This window comes from Vicugna pacos, chromosome 21, assembly GCF_048564905.1.
Source record: "Vicugna pacos chromosome 21, VicPac4, whole genome shotgun sequence".
Taxonomy (NCBI): Eukaryota; Metazoa; Chordata; class Mammalia; order Artiodactyla; family Camelidae; genus Vicugna; species Vicugna pacos.
In genome coordinates, this window is record NC_133007.1 from 14,702,380 (window position 1) to 14,718,096 (window position 15,717).

At 43.2% G+C, this 15,717-nt stretch overlaps 2 long non-coding RNA genes across 4 annotated transcripts in view; one reads left to right on the forward strand and one right to left on the reverse strand.

Annotated features, from left to right (window-relative positions):
- On the reverse strand, window positions 1–12,741 carry LOC140688042 (uncharacterized). 2 transcript variants are annotated; one of them, XR_012062723.1, is made up of 3 exons: window positions 12,669–12,741; window positions 11,742–11,915; window positions 1–429 (listed from the first exon to the last, which is right to left on the reverse strand). It is a non-coding gene; the product is annotated as an uncharacterized lncRNA (long non-coding RNA). The 2 variants fall into 2 exon arrangements; XR_012062724.1 differs by lacking the exon at window positions 1–429 and adding an exon at window positions 7,993–8,077.
- LOC116284788 (uncharacterized) overlaps window positions 12,562–15,717 on the forward strand; it is a 21,094-nt gene continuing 17,938 nt past the window's right edge. For both annotated transcript variants that reach the window (XR_012062721.1, XR_012062722.1), the window contains exons 1-3: window positions 12,562–12,759; window positions 13,506–13,653; window positions 14,951–15,024. This is a non-coding gene — a long non-coding RNA (uncharacterized lncRNA). The remainder of the gene's footprint in view (window positions 12,760–13,505; window positions 13,654–14,950; window positions 15,025–15,717) is intronic.

Genomic DNA, 15,717 nt, shown 5'->3' on the forward strand with positions numbered 1-15,717 from the left:
CAGGATTTGCGTGATAATTTAATGAGTAAATATGCCACATGTATTCAGTAATGCTTGGGTCACTGTAAACCCTTAATAAAAATCAGCACTCAAAAAAAAAGTTGCAGGGTGAAGTGACAACAGAGCAATTCTTTCCCTCTCCGTAGAATGACTGGATATACCCCCGAGTTGAAGGGCGTTCTGTTCAGCCTCTCCCTTTGCCCACCTGTGACGTTCAACACTGGTTGCTACTTGCTCTTCCTCAGATGCTTCCTGAGTGTACTTTCTGTGCTGGTGTACTCTCAGTTTTCTGCCTATCTTTTGCATTTTTCCTCCTCCTTCGCTTTCTTGACCACAAGTACTACTGACTTTTTGCACTTTTATTCCCACACTCAACAGGCACAGAGGTGAGGATACAGGCACCATTCTGGTCCTCACGTGGCTTTTAGGCTGGTAAACAGAGATGAATGCGATGTTAGATAAGTGAACTAATGTGTGATCAGTGACTTTGAGTTCCCGAAGTATGGAATTACTTACCTCTCCCTCACTACTAAACTCTTTGGTGGTGGGAGGTTCTCAGGGTGGGAGGGTGGGTACTACTGTGGCTACTGTGTATCATTGGTTAAAATATCTCATAGCAAGAGTTATCCCCCCCTCCAATCCCAGATGGGTTGATTTCACAGAACTAGAGAATTTCAGAGCCAGCCCTTGTTTTGAGATCAGTGAACTGGACCTAGAGAGATAAGAACTTGCTGATGTCCACACAGCCTGTAAGTGGCAACGCGGGACCAGAACCACACCTGGCTCTTACTGCTCCTCTTGTTAGACCCCATAGCAGCTCTTTGTGGGCTGAGTTTTCCGTGTTACTCTCTAAGTAACTCTATACTCAAAGGAGTAATGGTCTGGCATTTCCCTTCTGCTCCACAGAGAGTGACGGCATGCCCTACAGATCTGAAGAGGGACAAAAATCCACACCTCTCTTGACAGTTTATGGAAGATTTGCTCTGAAAGCCAGTGACCTCTGGCCCCCCCGCCCCGGGCTGGAGAAGCGGTTCTGAGTCCATTAAAATTCATGCTCAGAGTCTGATGGATCATATGGGAGCTGCTGTAACAGAAATCATTCCTGAGGTCACACGGTGTGTTAACCCCCTTGCTTCTCATCACAGTGATGACGGCTCAGATAAACATTCATGGATTTAATGAATCCTCAGCTAAAGAGAAAAGTCTATCTGGGAAAAGGATGAATGAGCTTCCCCCACATGGCCACCTGATGGGAGAGACAGTAAAGGAGGACAAATATTGACAGAAACATGATAATATTGCCTTTCTAGTGGTCAAGACAACAGCCAGACGTTCTGTGGCCAAGTAGAGAACTTGAAGAAATAACAAAAGGAAGGGAAGGGAAAGGGAAAGGAAGGGAAGAAAGAAAGAAAAGAAGAAAGTGGCAAAAAGGAAAACTGTTTCACCAAACTGATGCCTGTCAGATAAAAGAGATTGGGGCTGTAAATTCTTCCCAGCGTTTCTAATGGGATTTTAATACCGCATTGGGCCATCATCTTTTTTTCATTCCTCTAATGACACACATGCCCAAAGTGCAGCCACGGAGCCTCTGAACTCTGTATATTTCTGTAATACACAAAGAAAACAGCCGTCACATCCATTTTAAGAAACTTTTAAATACGTTACCATGAGGTCTACGGGCCCCGGATCCAAAGGGACCTGCACAAAGCTTGTCTGTACGTCATGTGTGACGGGCCTGAATTCCAGCCAAGGCAGGTTTTTTGGTTGTTTTTTTCTTTAAATAATAAAATAAAATACTGTGTTTTTTTAAAGGAACATTATATTTTTAAACTGGAAATAATTGTATTTTGTATCTTAGGTGGCATCTGAAAGTGATTTAGCTGAACAATGTGGTTTCTGATTGGTATTTGAATTGGTTCCAGAACATTTTTCATAATAACCATCTTAAAGATCCCAATGATCTGATCCTCTTTCCCCCCTTCACATGGTTCCATAGGAGGTTTCCAGAGAAAGAGAAACCTGCAAGGGCAGACCAGCCAACTCACGTCTAGCTAAACGGGCGTTTGCCTGCTAGGCTCAAAGGAAAAGGCTGTTTGTTATTCCGAGTTGTCCGCGATGCATTTACAGCTCAATAAAGGAGGCCTTGGCATTACCAGAATAATGACTTACTCAAACAAGCCTATAAAACCAAAGGGTTGCCCCAACAAAAAGGCAAACAGGGGGCTTTTTTTCTTTTAGTGTTAACATGTCAATCTAGTAAAGTGTATTTAGATTTCTGTAAAATCAGCTCGTGGTGCAAAATGGATGGTTGATTTACCAGGTGGGCAGCAGAATCAATTCCCTGGGGTACAGAGGGGCTAAGGGAACGCAGTCCTGTTAAATATGAAAGAATGCTCATCCATAAATGGGCCCAGCCTCATTTGTAACATGCAGGAATCAGGGTGTGGTGATGGGGAAAGCCGGCCCTGGAACCAGCTGGATCTGATGCAGTCTCCACCACTACTGACTGCAGTCACCACCACGGGGCGGTGATCCCAACTGTCTGCGTCTCATTTGTAAAGTGGAGATAATGCATACCTTTTCAAGGACCATTGGAAGAAGTGACTGGAATAATACACTGAAGGGCTTTGAACAATACCTTGTATATCATAGGATACACAAGAAATAGTAGTACTTATTATCGCAAGTAATGGAATCTTATTGCAATAAATAGTACCTTTTATTCTTACATGTACTAATAATGAGAATAAATCCTTTTGAGTGCTAAATGTCAGCACATAGTGCCTGACACTGTACCACGCATTTCAAATGGTAAATCTCCTTTAATCCTCTCAAGGTAAAATTCCTGTCTACCGTGAAGAATCTAGTAAGTGGCAAAACTAGAAATAGGATACTAGATTTAACAAATAAAATTAGGATACCCCAACTAAACTTGAATTTCAGATAAACAAGAAATAGCTGTTGTAGAATAAGTCATGTCCTAAATATCGCATGGGATGTACTTATATATCTGGCAACCCTAAATTAGAAATCAAGTGCTCAGATCTACTTCAAGTCCATACTCTTTTTTTTTTCACCATACAAAGTTATATTCAGAATATAACTTACTCTTTATCTATTTAATTTTCCACTGTTTTTTTTCCCCCAACCAGAAGTTTCTTTGGTTAAAAAAAAAAAATCCAGTAGCTGTATGTAGTTACCAACCATCAGGGAAAGCAAAAATGTTTAAGACAAATAAGCTAAACCAGGGCAGCTGCCTGGAGGGCTGGCACAGCAAGATCTGTACACCAAGCCCTGTGTCCCCTTGAGATTATGATCTTCAAGTACGTCAGCCATTATTAAAAACACTTAAAAGCAAAGTAGCAAAATAACATTTAATGTTGAGGGAAAAAAAGTTTGCACCATAACTTGGAGCTATCAATTGTCCTTTTAAATGTTTCATTTTTTTTTTAATGATACAAACTAACAACCTGATTCATTCATTCATCAACAATTATTGATTGGCTGTATGTCAAGGCACTGTGTGGATGCTGAAGGAACAAAAACAGACACTGGCTCCACTCTCACGGAGTCTAGACTCTAGCAAAGGGACATAAAGTAACTAAATAAGCACAGAAAAACAAATATAAAGTTGAAGTCATCACAACAACTATGAAGGAGCAGTACACGGAGGGCTACACCTGTAGCAGGGGGACTTGAGTACAGAAAGGACTTTCATGAACTAGTATGACCTGAGCTAAGATGTGAAGGATGAACAGGAAGTTTTCATGATAGGTACCCATGCACATTACTCAGGAATTGCCTTCAAATGTTATATGAGAGAGAAATAAACGTTTACGGTTTTGAGTCATTACATGTTTGGGTCTGATTGTTGCTGCAGACTGGTCTACTGTAACTGATACCTTACATCTTCTGCCTCACCTACCCCCATACTGCCCACGCCGCCCTCTGCACATCAGCTGAATAGATCTTCCAGTACTCACCACGCTCCCTTCCTCCCTGCAATTCCAGGACAGGAGCGGCGATGAGGGATCCTGGAGAAGCCACTGTCAGAGATTCATTCTATGTTGATACTACGCTATCATCTTCAACATGTGGCTTTCAAAGTCGTCATGAGTATCGCCACCCCAGTCACCTGGTAGGATCATGAATAGCACACATGGGAGGCTTTTTATGGGGCCAGGCCTGAAAGCAGCAGTGTACCCTTTTCAGTTTCATTCCATCAGCCAAGCTCAGTCATGTGGTCACCCCTCAGTCAGGGAGTCTGGGAAATGGAAACCATCTGTGTCACAGGAGAAGAGAAATGGGCATTATTAACAACTTGCAATGTCTACCAAGAGCAGGGGGAGCCAGGGGATACAGGGTCTTAGAAGCCTTGTCAAAGACTTTTGGTTTTATCTTAAGACCAGTGGAAATCCAATAAGGGGATTTAAGCAGAAATGAGTGATGTGACCAGATTTGTATTTTGAAAAGATGACTCTGGCAACAAATTGGATAACAGATGTGGAAAGTATCGAGTGGTTGTAGGGAAATCAGTTAGGAGGATATTAGAGCAATCCAGGCAAAAAATCATGGTAGCATGGACCAGAGTAGTTGGTGGTGCTAGAAATAGAGAAAAATAGATGGGTGCAATGATAGCACACGATAAAGCATTGACTACAGAAGGATGCACAAATACATAGTGTCTATTTTCTTCGTTAAACTATTTTCTACTTCTTGTTATCTCCCTGGCTGTCCTGAGTTTCTTTTGCACCACTAGGTTCCTTGATCACCATCAGTAAGAATGAAGACATAAGAATTATCTTAGGGAATTCCTCAACCACGGGAAAAGTTATCCAAAGGGCTTTCAGGTCCGCTATGCATGCAGAGTCTCTAGGGTTCAACACAGCCTAACTTTTTTTTTTTAATACCAAGCATATAAAATGCTTTAAAAACAAGAAACAAAGAACACTAGAATGTGCATTCTGATAGGGAATTAGAAAACACAGCATTCCTGTGTTACTTTCTGATTGTTTTCTTGTGCATAAAATGAGGACACTCATACCTGCACCTCCTACCTCTTGGGATTGGATTGTTGTGAGAACCAAATGCCGTGGAGATCACATACACTGAGGTGCACAGAAGTTCATATTAACAGGGCTCCCTGGTGTTCGAAGTCTCTATAATTGCTTGCTCTGTTTACGGAGATATGCATTAAAGTGCTTGCACATAAAATCAAGAAGTGCATGTTCAAAAGCCTGATCATTCTTGTTTTTACTGCTACCTAATATAAGAGTAAGTGAAAGTTGTTTGCTTAGTATAATAGGCTGAAAAACACAAGATGTATAAACTTGTTATTCAGCAGGCGGTTTAATTGGAGATTTGAGAGTTTTGGTGGTGGTTTTTACTGGTGTAAAAGAGGAAGGCTGCTCAGCTCCCTAGTTAAAAGTGACCTTTCTCGTGGCTACTGAATCTTGCTTTTCCCCTTAGTCATCTGACAAGCAAAAAACAGTAACAGTAGTACTTTAAACACCAAGCACCATTCTAGGTAGCACGTATGTGCTAAAGTATTTACACACACACACACACCTCTGTACATTCACATATATAAATATATCCCTCACCACCATCCTATCTGGAAGATACTATGATTACCAGCCCCATTTTACAGGTGAAGAAACTAAGGCACTGAGAGGCAAAGAAACTTGCCAGTGTTACAAAGTTAGGCAATAGCCGAGCCAGACTTCAGACTAGGCCCCCTGACTTCAGAATCCATATTCTTTAATCCCATTGGGCTTCCTCTTTCTAATGTACTAAATGCTGGATAAAGTGCTCCACCCTGCCCTTAGCAAGGTTATCCTAACTTTCAATATTGCTTTGTTTTCTCTAGAAGAATTTTCACTGACAGTACTCTGACTAAATTACTCCAAGAATTACCACTCACTTGGCCCCGTGGCTACTAAAGTGAGGCCAGTAAGATAGTCCCAGATGGGTGGGGGAACTGGAAAATTCTGCAACAAACTGCAGCTAGCTAAAGTCTTGCCCAGCTAGGAGCAAGTTGCTACCACAAAGTTATTCCATCAGGGTGATGAATTCTAGGACCCACAGAGGTGCAGAGATGAGAAAGTAAGGACTTCTTTTTTCTAGAGTCCTGTGTCTTGTTGGATGATGGTAGAGAAAGCAGGGCTTGAACTGAATCTTGGAAATTGTGTAGATACTCATTGAATTGACAAAGGGGAAGTGATTCCAACTAAGGGGAAGTGATTCCAACTAGAGCAAAGGAATAGAAAAATAACACAGGAAGGAGGAACAGGGAACATCAGGAGTGGGAAGAGCAGAGGTCAAGTAAGAGGGGAGCTGGCAGGAGCCGGGTCATGGACGGCTTTACGAAATTTAGGAACTTGATTCCGTGTAGCTCCAGGGAGCCACTGAAGGGTTTTGAGAAGACAGGTGATACATTTAAAAATATCAGGGACGCTATCAGGTCCAGGGGAAAGATTATGGTTTCAGCTTTGGAGTTTCTGAGTTTGAGAAAGTCAAACTGAGGGAAATCCAGAGAAAATGTTCTGTGGACAAATAGATATGAATTCTCATTTAGAAGGGAGATGTGGGCCAGAAACAGACTTGGGAGATGACTCCAGTTAACTAGCAGTTGAAGCCATGACCATACAGGAGATTTCCCAGGTGAATATATACAAGAATAAGGAAAAAAAAAAAGAAGAAGAAGAAGAAGAAGAATAGAGATTAGGACCCGGAGGTCGACATCTGAGGGTGGGGACAGATGAAGGATGAGCCTGAGGAGAAGCAACATGTCAGGAGAATTACATGAGCAGGGCATGAGCCAAGGGAGGAGAAAGCATCATTACAAAGGGTGTGGACGGTGATGTCAGATGTCTCAGAGAGGTCAAGTGAGGTAAGCGCTGAAAAGCCCTTCCTATTTCAATAGAGTGGCGAGGCCAGCTCCTAAAAGCAGGAGATGAAAAGTGAATATGAATGAGATCAGGAGATGAAATGAGAGAGGAGGTGGAGAGGACTCTTCTGAGGAAGGAGACAGAGGCAGCAACCTGGCAATCATTCTATGTCCTGTTCCTCAGTGACCCAGTTTCTCCAAGCGACGAGGAAGCAGCATGAGGTTACGTAGCCCTTGTTTCTCTGACAGTCCCTTAGAATAGATCAGGGTTTAGAGATACCCTCCTAGTTGGAATTTCATTTGGGATCCCAGTAACCAATATGTAAGATTATCTTGCAAATCCTCAAACTGTGCAACCTGACACACTGGACTCTCCTTTGAGACTCACTTACCTAACATACAGTGAGAACAGATGAATGTTGCAAAATGCAGGTCTCAGGTGTGGTCAGGGGTGCACTGACTGAACTGAGAGTCCTTCCATTGTTACAACACCCCTGGGATTTCACAGGCTAAAAAAATTTTTCATTGATTATTTTTATTTTCCTCTAGGGTTTATTAGTGAGTTTAGTTTGTAGTAATCATGTAATAATCATCAGAGGGATATTATTTAAGACAAAGCTTTTCAAAGGAACCCAACTCTATAGAGATTTCCCCACTAGCCTTTCACCATGTTTAAAATTCTATGGTTTGTGATCTTGACCCCCTCCCCTAACTTTTCACATGATCTTGGACATGTCACTTAACCTCTCAGGATTTCAGTGACCTCATCTGTCTAAAAAAGGGAATTGGACAAGATGCTCAGTAAAAGCATATTATTGTACACCAGGGGTCAGCAAATGTTTTCACAAAAAGCCAGATAACAAACATTTTTGGCTTTGCATGCCATACAGACTTGGTTGCAACTATTCAATTCTGCTGCCATAACAAAAAGAAAGCAGCCACAGATAATAACAAATGAGCATGGCTGTGTTCCAATAAAACTTTATCGACAAAAACAAACTGGGCTGGATTTGGTCTCCAGGCTGTAGTTTGCCAACTCTTATTCCAAACTTTAAAATTAAGTCCTTCAATTTACAAAGCTGGACCTCGTAGAATCACCCATTAAAATACTCATATACAGAGAAAAGGCAAATTATGCAGCTATTTTCAGCCATTATGTGTCGAGAATCACAAAATTTAACTCACACACTGCAAACGAGAAAAGCAGAGAAATATAAGGGTCAGTATCTTATCAGTAAACAATGTGGTGTTCTTCAAAAGGTAGGTGAGAAAAATGTACTAAGAATCCAGTCAAATTTAAAATTCAGTATGATCCAATAATTTAAACAATCTCTTTTAGAAGTATTTGACATCTTTTTGTTTGAAATTCTCGTTATCTTTGGAAGTCTCCTTCCCCCTGCATAAAGACAGTGATGTGAATAAACGAGGAGGAGGAGGATGACTTGTGGGACCTCAAGGTCCCTAAAGGAAGAGCAGGTTCCTCAGGATCCATGCGCCCTCCTTTTGTCTCTGGGATACCATCCTCGTCGACACGGGTGTTGTCTGCCCTCCTGGCACTCAACAGCTTCGGTCAGTCTTGCCATCTAGTCAGTCTTAGCTCGGGCTTGGCGGGGCTCAGCGGTGGTCCTGGGCTCACTCTGCCTCACCACAGCTCCTGTTGGTGTTCGGGATCCCTCTGAGGTATGGCTGTGACTATCATCAGGCCCTGGTTTAAGAGGTCTGCACTGCAACTCACACTACAAAAGCATTTCACCCTTCTTTCATTTCTTAGCTGGATTCTCAACTCTTTCTGAAATCTGTCTATGCACATGGGACCAGGCACCGCTCAGAAAAAGGTCAACCTCAGAGCCTTTCTCTGCCTAAGGCTGCTGCATTATCAGGTTGGTGAGACTGACCCAGCTTGGTTTAAAGCAGTTGCTAAGGTGGCCTTCTCTCTAATCCCAACTTGCTTCTTGGTGCTCCCTTCAGTTAACCTAATGGTAAACGAGGAGAGAGGTGTCTGACTGCTTCACTGCTTCACTCTCTTTCCCCTTCTTCTCCCTTCTCACAATGCCTGGGCCAACGAGGAGCTGGCTTTTCCTGTACTGCTCATCCATTTCACCCTTCTGCTGCCATGGAGCTGCCTAACATCACAGCAGAAGAGCTATCTCTTCTGTGCTGGAGGAGCGGTCTCCGGTCATAAGCCCTTCAGGCTAAGTTGCTCATAAACTGAAGGGACCAATGAAGGGATTTGGAGAAAACTTTCCTGATAATGCCTGGTTGGCTCTCCAGCCTATTGTTCAGAATCTGTTTCTAATGTTGAAAGCTGACGCTCCTATCTTTCTCACTGAATTCCTTATGCAACAAATTTTCATCTCACCCCCAGGTCAACGGATGGATGAATGCAATTGAAGCACCAGGCGGAAGATCTTACAGTCGAATAGGTAAAAAGAGGAGTGCATATTTCCAAAGTATTATATCCTTGAAGGTAATTTCTAAATGATTCAGTAGTTGTTGTTGTTGTTGTTTTCCATGAAGACAGCTGAAAAAGGAGAAGCTCTTGAGAGAGCTAAGCTCAGAGTGGGTTGGTATTGAGCATGGAGCATGGAGAGGCAGCCGGCAGTATGTCAAGGGAGGTAGGCTGGGCGCCCAGGGTTCAGCATATGACCACGCAGCAGAGGGAGAAGGAGGGAAGTTGTAGAAATGCCTTTCACAAATGTGTCGAGGACCAACTGAGCCAAGTATTACAATGGGAGAAAACGAACTGAGGAGTGAGTCAGTCTTCAACCCAGTAAAACGTTTTGGGGAGAGGCTGAAATAATGAGCTAGAGCCATGATTTTGCATTATTGGAGGACTGGAACTTTGAGAGTTGGCAGTTTTGGTAAAGTAGAGCAGTCAGAGTGCTAGATACGAGCAGAGAAAGGGGGAGCGCAGGCCAAATGGCAGGAATTGGGCAAAAAGGAGGGGCTGAGGCCAAATAAAGGAAACCCCGCACCATGTAAACAACGGGGATCCCTGGGCAGAGAAAGAAAAGCCGGAACCTCTGGGCTAAGCAGTCACACATTTTGGGGTGACAAGTGGCCTGGAGGCCGACAAAGAAAGGTGGGAAAAGGCAGGACTCTCTAGTGTCCAAATGTAACCTTTTGCTTTTTATGCTCTCATTTCAATAAAATTAGCCTTGCAGATTAGAAACATCCATCAGGCACAGACATCAGGACACTTCTGATCCAGACTAAATAAGGACAAAACTCCCTCCTCCCTTCAGGAAAGTGGAGTTGGGATAAAAATCAGGGAATACAGCCCCAAACTGTTCCTTCCCTAAAGAATATTCTGCCCATTCATTGTTACACTGTATGTAACCAACTTGTCAAAGAAACTCAGGACAGCTGCTCACCTGAGCCCGCCCGCTCTCCCCTTGAGAGTGTACTGTCCATCCCTTAATACATCCCCACTTTACTTTCCTAACCTCCAAGTCCCGTCTTTGAATTCTTTCTGCAACAGGAAAAGAACCTAGTCACCCCCGGCAACAGGAGGACATAGAACCTCGTTCCGAAACGGGATGAATTTGTTTAGTGTGTGGTTCCCTTGACTATGGGACCCAACTCAAATTTCAGGAAGTGCTAATGGTGAAGGGCCCAGGAGAATATTCCAACGAGAACCAAAGAGAACAGCTCAAGAGAACCATATGTGAACATATTTAGCAACTGGATAGAAAGTGTGTACTTTACTAAAGGTTGGATAATTACTTGTGGTCAGAAACAGATACCTACAATTTAAATGTCATCTTGCTGCCTACAAAGCCATGGAAAATATATAGTTAATTTACTCTTGTTTTTGAAGCGTATTATATAATTCTAGAATTGATAGAGCATTTCTTGACCATGCACTGACTAGTAAAGAGATGGAAAAGAAGTTAATAAAACAAGCCAACCTAGCATTGGAATGCTTCCCAGAGAGTGGCATGTGTCCTGCATTATTACACACGTAGGATGCACAAAACAATCCCAGGCACTTGGGGATACAGAATAAAGATTACACTGATTCTTATCCTCAAAGAGATTAAGGTCTAATGGGAGGGAAATAAAATATATAAAATTAACATAAATACATACAGATGTGCACAACAATTACCAGAGTGAGATGGTCATATGGAATCAAGAAATTAGGCTGATTAGTTGGGGGGATGATTAGGTAAGCCCAAAAAAGATATATAAAGAAAATCAGGAGACAGTTTTCAAGGTTGCTATCAATGCACTCGTACAGAAAAAAAAAAATGTAGTTTCCTGGTACTCCTTGTTGTCTAAACCTGTAGCATACAAACCTCCAGCATCTGAGAAACCTTCTTTTTAAGACTTCACACTTGGTACCCCAAATAACTGCAGGGTTTAAAAATCCATTCCCAACCCTTACACGTTGCTATTTCTCTAATAAAAACATCTAAATTAAATCTGAGAGCTTGCTACCATGTGATAGCAGATAGATGCATGAAGATGTAGATCAATAACACGAACCTGTCAGGTACCCACATTACGGGGTGCTCTCTGGGTGGGTTATCTCCAGCCAAGGGGTCAAAAATGCTTCCTTTGGCCCTGCCTCCCTTCACCATCACACAATGTACATTCCAACTAGCATATATCTGGGTACGAGGACAGCTGCAGAAAGTAGTGTACTGTGACCTGCTCTGAAGCCTGATCTAAACAGGCTTTTAACTGTCTACTCCCTGGGATCTTCTGTTTCTGATGTTCTTTTTGACCTGCCAATAAACATGGATGACAAGCTACTAAGCCTCTGGCTTCCAGGTGGAGAGTCTGCAGGGTGTGCTGTACTGGACCGAGGGTTGGAGGGCGACGGTGGGGTGGGGTGGAGGGGTACCTCAGCTGCAGCCCTGCCTCTTCTGTCTCTTTTCCCGTTTGGCTGCATCTTTCTGCTCCACTTCCGGTTGCCAGGAAACAGCAAGACGTGCCGTTGCTTTTAAATAAACGGAACGATTTTTGTATATGGGTTTTGCACAAAAATTTCTTTGATTTAACAATAAAGTCTGTCAATCTGAAAAAAAAAAAGCATACGAAAAATTTTCTACTAAAGAAAGGACAGAAAATCTATGTTTTTGGTGTAAGATATCTTGGGTTTGTTTCCTTCTTTTTAGACGCAGATGGATGTAGCTGAGTCAATGAAGGAGTGTACTTGCACCAAAATCATTTCTTTGTCCAAAGAGGGAAGCAGAAAAGACATCCCATTAGAGGGGGGAAAAAAAAAAGAAAAAGAACCAGAAATTTAAAAAAAAAATTGATATTGCAGAGTCTAGAAAAAGCTTAGAGAAGGGCTCTGGAATCCGACAGGCTGTTGCAGTCATTTGCCTTGCCAAAAACCCACCCAGCAGTTCTTTAAAAAAAAAAAAAATAGCCCATTGGGACTGAAAACATTGACTAATAATTCTTGAATCCATCTCCACAATATTATTCATCCCTGCCAAGGTCAGGCTTGGTCACCGCATGGCTGGAGGTCTGGGCATGCTGTTCCCAGTTTTATTTTTACAGTAGTTATGGAAGCCTTTATATTTTCAAGGGCCCTCCTGTCACTTATTACCCACCCATCCAGACCACCCACTCACGCTCCCACACACAACACATCCCGACACACCCACAACGGCCCAGAGTCTTTAAACCTGATGGTGATTTGAGCTACAGGAATATTGTTTGCTCCAAATGACTTTGGTTTCCCAAAATAGATCTGTTTCCCCTCTCTCAGGGGACCCATCCGTGGCTCCTTCCACTCAGCAAACATTTACAGAGCACCTACTGTGTGTGGAGCACAGATGGATGTAGGAGCTAAAGGAAGCGCACCGGGAGGCGGAGAGATGCAAGAGGTCCAGGCTGGCCTTTGTTTCCTGGTAACCAGATGGGTGTGGGGGGAGGGGTAGGGGAGGGGGGGAAAGGTGGGGGGAGGGGAGGCCGCCACTGACTGTCTTTCTCTCACTTACATTTCCTCTTTCCTCCTTCCTTTTCCTTTATTCATTTTCTTTCTTCGTCTCTCCCTCGTTTGTGTCTCTCTCACTCTCTCCTCTCCCCCTTCCCCTTTCTCTTTTTTCTGCCGAGACAGCACTGCTCAGGGCCTGTCAGCCTGGGGAAGCTATCACTGTGTTTCTCCTGCCTCTAAATAAGCCACTCAGGAAAGTAGGCCCTGTGGCCATGCAAACTCTAAAACCAGGAAAGGAGGGGAGCATCCTTGTCCCAACGCAGAAAGACTAAGGGCTTTGAGGAAACTGCATTCCTCCACATCCCCACGTCGGTGCCCGCGATCAGGAAGGCCGGGCGGGAGGCCGGGGCTGTCGCTGCGGCCGCAGGGCTGGCGGGACTGGAGCTGGCCTTCCCGCCTTCCCCAGACTCCCAGCCCTGAGCCCTTCAGATAATTTATGAGGTGTCAGGATATTCTGACCACAAGGTCGGAATAGAATGGTTTTTACACTTCAGCTGCCGTGAAAGAGAAACAATTTAATTCTGTTTCGCTCTGGCACTGTCTGTTTTCCCAGTGAACAGGGGATTTGGGTCTCCTCGAGATTATTTGTCTAAGCACAGTCCACAACTGACACTTGAGATGTCTGATTTTGACTCTGGCTTCTTTCTCCTTTCTTCCCAGCTAAGGAAGCAGGCACTCGCCTTTCCTGTTGGACCAAAGGCAGACAGGAATCCGTTCCACCCGGGCAGTTGTTCTGTGCTAGTGACTAAACCAGATTTCTCCAGTCACTCCATCCTCCTCTAACCTTTAGCGGGAAAGAGTGGTTCGGGTAAGTAACGGGTAGGAGAGAGCCCTCTCCAAAATTCTGCAGGCCCCAGAGTGTCCGCCAAGTCGTGGTCTTGAGTCTGAAGCCGTGTTTCCCTTGGCCTGCAAGCGCAGCCTCCTGGCTCCTCCTGAAGCTACAAAACCAAAGACATTCCACGGAGTAGCCTGGGGTTCTGCCTGCCAGCAAACCCCAATGTCTCCTCAAGAAATCGCAGAGTAGCGTTGCAATGCTCCTTCAAAGACAGAACAGCCAAGAAGACAAAGGCGAGGCAAATTGGCTTCCTAGGACCCTGCTAACCCTCTCTGAGCCAGATAGGGAAGGTCATCTGAGAATCAGAGCTAATTTCGTTATAAAACAGTCACCCAGGAAGCTTACGTGGAGAGGGGCTCCTGAATTTGGGGGCCTTAGATGCCATAGGCCTTCCTGGACCAGTTCATATAATCTCTGTTCAACTCATCTCCTAGAATTTGGCCTCCCAACAGGCACCAGAAAGAAGGGAACTAACAGAATGAAATAGGATCTGTTTTATCAACCTTTTAAAGTTTAAGTATAATTAAAATAAAAGAGATAAATCTCCACATAATAGAGAATAATTTTAAAGAAACACTAGGTGAAAAAAGGCAGGGTACAATACTCTGAGAATAATATACTACCATGTGTATAAAAAGAAGCTGTTATATATTAACATATACTTAAAAAGACATTGTCTAAGGAAACAGAAGACGTTTGTTTAAGGATTTGTCTTTAGGAAACAGAACTAGAAGCCTAAGGGTCAAAATTCAGATGGAAGTTTTCTTCTCACTTTTTTTTCTTTTTTTAAAAACCAAGAACCGATATTACCTTTACAGAACCATTTTTCATTTAAAAAGTAAAGTAAAATCCTGGAGAGTGGTAAAGAGAAAGGAGAAGTAAGAAGAAAGGCAAGTGATTCAGTTTAGAATGCAACTTAATGTTGGGCCAGCCAGTTTTCAAAAAACCACTCCCGTAAACTTAAGCAATGAATTTTTGGTGGGAAGGGTAAAGGAGCTATTTGGTAAATGACCTCTTTGAATTCCCTCAATGGTAGTACTTAAGTGCATATGGAAGAATTCCTTACTTTCATGTGGGTGAGAAGATTTCTCCCCAAAAAAGGATTTCAGTCATTGGGATGCAGCCTCCTACAATTTAGCATCCAGTCAGCCTCAGAGTCAAGCAAAGTGCTGAGTCAGACTGGTTAGCTCTCCCTCCTCGCCCTAGTCAGTTTCTGAAGTCCCTTCTCTACACTGCTTGTCCCAGTAATAATCATTCTTCGCATTTCCAGAGAACATCATTGATCCAAGGAGGTGGGTGTGTGGGAAAGAGCACTGGATCCTGGGTCAAATAGCATGTGTTACAGTAAGTACTAGCTATCTCTAGTTTAATTTGATAAATTGTTTATTCTCTCCTGGCTTCAGTTTTCTCATCTGTAAAGAGAAAGGTTTAAAATGTCTTAAATGCCATAAGTCTCTAATTCTATGAAAGTACAGTTTTATCAGGCTGCATGCAGATGGAGGTTGGGATGTCCTGCAAGTCTGTCATGGATTTCCATGCTTCTATCTGACCTTCAGGCAGATGCATATATGAACATACTTTCTGACTTGCTTCTTTGTGAATTAAGGATAATTGAATCATTATCCCCAAAATGCTGTTCACCACCAGACCATGAAAACAAGGTTCTGAAAGTACATTCTGCCATGCCACATGACAAACAGACGAAATTACTACATTGTGAGCTAAGCCTCAAAGGTATCCTGGTATTGTCCTAAGACCATGGATGGATGGCCCGCTGCCACATCTATCATCTGATAGGTAGAGGTTGTCACTGAGGGCTACATCCCTGATTAAACAAGAAATGCTTCCAAAACGAAGGCCTCTCTTCCCATCCTCCATCCCACTGTAAGTATATGGCATATCAGAGGGTACCTTCTCCTTCTTCAGGACAAGTTACTCTGGTAGAGCAGCCTTATAGTGATGTCATGGCTCATGTGAATCAGAAAGGCCAGAGAGATGGTGAGAAAGAAAGAATAAAAGAACCACCAGAACAGCAGC